Below are 5,921 nucleotides of genomic sequence, written 5' to 3' on the forward strand. Positions count from 1 at the left end.
AAATTATTTACCATCTTCAAAGTCAACTTAAAAAGCATTCATGACTTGAGATACATAATGTTAATGATGTGATGCTTTGTTATGCCTAAAGAGTAAAGATATTCACTTATTGTCATTGCTACAAGGGCCATGATGTGGATGGCATTTCTCGATATTTAAATGTTGAAAATTTGAACTAGGAAATGCATCTAATATTGTTGGTCCATGATGTGGATCGCATCTCTAGAGGTTGGAACTTAGTAAATCACTTATATGGAAATGCCTACTATGTAATATATTCTCCCTAACTTGGAAGAGATTAATTTTTTCGTGTGAAAGTGGTTTCATTCTGACCGCTTCACATGGCGACAAAGTGGCAAGCAACAAAAGCATGTTTTTCGTGTTGTAGGAGATGCTTGGGGAAGTACATCATGCTCTCTCTCTCTCTCTCTCTCTCTCTCAACAAAAGCATGTTTTAAGTTGCTGCTCCATCATATTAAAAGTTGGGCATTATGCACTCCAAATGACTCACTTTGCATCCTTGATAAGTGGATTATCTTTGTTCTGTAATTCGGACATCAAAAGTTTGTGTTAAGTTGCTCCATCATATTAAAAGTTGGGCATCATGCACTCCAAACGACTCACTTTGCATCCTTGATAAGTGGATTATCTTTGTTCTATAATTGGGACATCAAAAGTTTATTAAATACTCATCGAGAAATGTACTATAGGTGAAATGCCTTAAACGGGCCCTAATCCTCATAGCAAAGTCACTAGAACTTAGGGGAATTTGAGGGAGAGGCAAGGACATGAGGAAACCTCCTTTAGGATTAAAGGATTTTTGTTTTCCAAAAAGGATTAAAGGAATTTGAGTTGAGGAGTCTCAAAATCGTGAGCACTTCATAATGGTTTTTTGGGATTGAGAATTATAAAAGAGAGAGACAAGTAAAGACAAGTAGAGAATTATAAAAGAGAGAGACAAGTAGGCGGGATAAAAGAAATTTGCTAGGATTTTAAAAACAAACAAAACTTTTGACAAGAAAGTGTAAATTGAAAAGCAAAAGGAAGGCATGAAAGAAGCCGACTAAAAATGACCATGTGGAAACTTCTGCAATAATACTAAAAGCAACCACAAAGAATAGCCATCTAGAAGTAGAACTCTAGTCGTTAAGAATGACCTTAGAAAAACTTAAAAAAGGTCTCGATCACTAAAGTGTTCCTCACAACAATAAAATATGTGGAAAGGGATAAGGTCTAACCGTCTAGCAGCAAAGATGTTACACACCGCAAACATTGTAGCACGTACTCCATGTTTATCAGCATTAAGCTTTGCGTGCCATGTCACAAACAACAAGATCATCGACTCAGAACTTATTAGTGAGCACACCTCCATTCCATCCAACGTGATAGACTCTACACGTCCTTTAACAAGACGTGTGACAGTAATTTGTATCAGGAACAAGACAGAGCTCCAGATGGATTGAAGAGATCGATGGCCTTCGAGAATGATCGGCAAAGCAAAAGGTATTGGTAGACAGGGTGACAAAGAAATTGCCCGGTAAAGCAAAAGCTATGGAGAGTAAGAGCTCCAATGGCTCCGATGAAAGACCGTCGCATGTACGATCGTATAAGTATTGACTAATTGAACAGTAACGCAAAGAGCAACCGAAGGGCCCCTTGTGAATGATACAAACACCGCGGCTAGATTTGCGTAGAAGGGAGCAATGATAGAGAGAGGCAAGACCGAGAGAAAACAGAGAGAAAACAAAAGCGAGCTTTATTGGAGAGGTCAAAGACGGGGATCATCATTGGATTCATTCCAGCCCGAAGCGTCTCATCAGTGGTGAACTGGTGATGTCTTGTTCCGTCGTTGCAGAGGAGCTTGAATCCACAAAAATAGAAACGAGATCCTATTGACGCGAAGACGAGTGTCGTTTCCCATCCATCCCAAAGACAAAGCGCAATTTTACAGACCCACACCTCGCTGGAGCCTGTACTCTCATCAGAAACATAGTTTGGAGGTTTTTCTCATTCACGGGGAATCGTAACTCGTCATCCATCAATTGGTGGCCTCAATCCAAAGGATGCAAGCTTTTTCGAGACACCTATGAACCACCCACAGGCCTGTGCTTGCTATTATAAGGAACTGCCAAGTCGGAATCTCGGGGGCCTTGTCATCGCTCAAAGCCAACCAGATTTATTTCGGCCTTTCGCGTCCACAGACACGGCGCTCATAAATGGAGGAGGATCAAGAATAACGCAAAGATTTTGATGCGAATGTACCCTGCAGTCTAGGAGAATTCGAGAAGTTTGATGTTATCTTCAGAATAGGCAGAGTCCGATTAACAACGTCTGCAAGCGACAGAACGAGGACTAGTTGCAGAGAACCTACGATATAAATACTAGAAGCCTATATTTACGGGTGCTGAATTTGCGAAGCTGCCATACAAGAAGAAGCTGATTTTCCACAAATCATCGGTGATCAAGTTGCGATTTTAAGGTGATTATTGAAGATGACATGTGATAGATGCTGTTACGGCTCAGAATACAAACCGCAATATATTTGAATGAATCAACATATGAAAATGCTTGCCAACTCATTACGAATCCTTACACTTCTGTTTGATCCATTAAAGAGCGCTCGCTGTGATGATTCATCCCCAAAAATCCGACTTCAATCCATCCCACGAAAAATTGTATACCGACAAAAACCACCACTTGCAGTTACACACTACAGAACCTGATACTTTTAATGCCGATCATACGCCAAATTCCAATGTCTGTAGAACCTTTTAGAAAAATCTTAGGTGTATACAAAACCAGCTCAAAAAGTGTACAGGGGAGGAAAGCATGTTTGCGGATGAAGATGATTCAAAAGTTCCAACTATTACACTTCTATTTAAAGATTAAAGACCGCTAACTCTAATGATTCTTCAACAATTTAACACTAAAACACTTGACTCAACGTACCGATTTGCATCACACAATCCATCGCACGAAAAAAATCGACGACAATCCATTCCACAAAAATTGTATACCATTATTTCGAGGAGTCCCAGGCAAGAACCACCACTCCCAGCTCGAACAAGTACAAAAATTTACACTACATAGTACAGAACCTGAAACTTTTAAAGTCGATCATGCGCCAAAATTTCCAACCAAAACCTTAGAAAAAGCTTTAGGTGTATGACAAAACCAGTTCCAAAATATATACAGGGGAGGAAAGCACGTTGGTGGAGGAACATGATTCAAAAGTTCAAACTAGTTCTACATGGCTGAATCCGTAATGGCGCAGCAATCGGTTAGCTTCACGCAAACCGCTGCGATGGGCACCATGCGTCGTGGAGTAGAAGTGCCTGTCCGTCGCCTCCCCCGCAAACAGTAGTTGCAGGGGTGCTTCATCCCCTCCTCCATAGCATTTGGGCAATGGCTCCGCCAACACTTCGAAGTCTGCCCCGCTCGATCCTGTCGCCGCATAGCTGTAGGAGCCCTTGAACAAGGGGTTCTTTCCCCATTGGCTTCTCAATACCCCGCTGAATATGGTCCGGAATTTCTCATCGCACACCTCTCCTTGCATGCTTTCTCCATCTGAGCTTTCTTCCGAATCGCTGCTGCTCGACTCTCCTTGCGCTCCGCTCGCAATCCCTGACCCCTTTCTGACTGTGTCGATCGTTCTTCTTTCGGGGACTCCAAATCTGGCGAGCGCCTTCGCCACTCCAGACATCAATTCCTCATCAGAGAGACCCTCCAATTCCATTGCTTCGTCTCCAGCAAACCAACACAGAAGAACACTCGACTCTCTATAGATTGGTGCGACAGAAAACGTTTTTCGCATCCACCAAGGACTTGCTTCAGTGCCGAACCCGTCTTTCTTGTACATTAGCTGAATGTGGGAGTGCAATAGCTCTCCTGCAGAAGGTTCCAGCAACAAAAACAATTTATCGACAACACCATACCCGAGTCGGGAGATTGCTTCTAATTTACAGGGAGGAAGCGGAGGCTCGAACAGTGAGCCCTTAGTTTCTTCAGCAGGACGCCGGACTTGTAGATCATAGATGGACCTACAAACAGGCTTTCCTTCCGGATCAGCCCACGGAAGGCCTGTCGTGCTATCAGGGGGTAACGTGCCTGCCTTCAGCACACCGAGTGAGACGGTAATGATCACATGGTCAGCTTCAACTACAGAACCGTCGTCGCAGTGTATCAATACTGGCGCACCGCACCGTGGGGAGCGATTCCAGACGAATTTTTGGACTTTCTTGCCGAATTGAATTGTATCCGGAGGCAACACACTAGCTAGCTCATTCAGAACACTTATGTATCCCTTAGCGATGGTGATTTGTTCACCTGGGTACTCTGTGTATTCCTGTTCCGTTGCCAGGTCGAGATCGGATAGTGAGTTCGCAGCGGTGGCAATCCGTTCCATGTATTCGTGCATTGAGAACGCAGCATCCTGCAAGGTCTTCAAATTCCATCCGGAAGATTTCGGCCAGCTCAGGTCGTGAATTCGCCCTTCAGAAGAGACAACATTCCCCCCAAGAAATAGGCTCTCAATCTCTCTAGCGTTTGCTTGCTGGGATAGAAATGTGTTGAAGCCTTGTCTCATAAACGTCCCGATGCTCTGGGAGTTTTGGATCCCGTCAGCTCTTGCGACCTTTCCTTTGCCCCGGATTTCCGACATCATTTTCTTGTACAAGTCCATCACTGGACGTACAACAGCAGCATCCACAGTTAGTCCACCTTCAGCTCTGACAATGGGTTCACCGGGAAAGCCATCCCGGCGTTCCCAAGGAATATCGCCCTTCAAAGCACCGATTCTTTCGGCCATCCCGTAAACAGGGCTCCCTTCGACTCCATGTATCCAAGTGGCCCCAAGCTCGACCCGATCACCTCCAAATTCGGACGTGCAAATTCGCCCACCGATTCTGTGGCTGGCTTCAAGCAGCGTCACGTCGAAGGAGGAAGTGTCCACCTGGCGCAACTGGTGGGCGGCGGAGAGGCCGGCCATGCCAGCACCGACGATGACGACACGAGGCTCTTTGGCAACCATGGTGAGGAGCTGGCAAGGGAAGAAAAAATGGGACGCTGAGGAATGAAATATATAGGAAGAGAGAGGAGAGGGGAGGGCTCTTCACAGGAAAGGAGAGAGCGAAGGTAGTAAAGAGAGGAGGGTGGTGAAGGAAAGGAAGAATAGGGAGAAGGAGAATGCAAGGGATGGAGAGGGAAAGAGGAAGAGAATGAAGAAAGGAGAGAGGGAGGAGGAAAGGGGGAGGGGAAAGGGAGCGAGGCGAGGAGAGGAGAGGTGGAGGAGGTTGAAGGGAGGAGGCTATGGCGGAAGCAGAGCAAGACTAGGAAGATGATGAAGATGAAGAAGCCGCTTCAGAAGTAAAAGATGAAAGTCGTTGGTTTGGCTGGCTCGGTAGCTCCCCTTTTTCAAGAGTCCCCCTGCCTCCGTGGCATACCCCTTTGCCACCCGCCCTCACCCCATTCGTTCCCTTATTTGCCACGCTGGCAGTCCTCTCGCGCCCATCATTTGCTCAATCGCGGTTTTGACCACCCACCTCTGACTGTTTTTTGCAACCCATCATTCCCCTCCCCGTGCATGACGCGGCCCCCAAACATTCGTCGACAACAGAAGGGAACTTATTGTGATTTCTTTTATTTCTTTTGACCTGTTCATTTTCAACCTTTGAAGTTGAACTTTGCACCAGCCACAAAATTTCCCACCGGCCCCGTAGATCCCATCATTGGTCTACGAAATGGATCTTTCGTTCACTCTCCAAATAAGACAACATTTCGCCATGCTACGCTCCCGCCCCTACATCGCATGGCATAGCGTCTGTTTATGAAATATGTGTGGAAAAAGTGGCTCCTTCCATCTTACCAGCAGCAAATTTCCCCAATTCCAAATCTCGCACCTATGTACCCCATGGCATACGTTG

The 5,921-nt window shown here is 45.4% G+C and overlaps 1 pseudogene; it reads right to left on the bottom strand.

Annotated features, from left to right (window-relative positions):
- Positions 1–3,092: 3,092 nt before the first annotated feature.
- On the bottom strand, positions 3,093–5,364 carry LOC147906202 (putative polyamine oxidase 5 pseudogene; annotated as a pseudogene).
- Between the last annotated feature and the right edge of the window lie 557 nt (positions 5,365–5,921).

Source organism: Dipteris shenzhenensis, chromosome 1 (assembly GCF_047967505.1).
Source record: "Dipteris shenzhenensis isolate YYH24624 ecotype China chromosome 1, Dip_SZ_1.0, whole genome shotgun sequence".
NCBI classification, from domain to species: Eukaryota; Viridiplantae; Streptophyta; class Polypodiopsida; order Gleicheniales; family Dipteridaceae; genus Dipteris; species Dipteris shenzhenensis.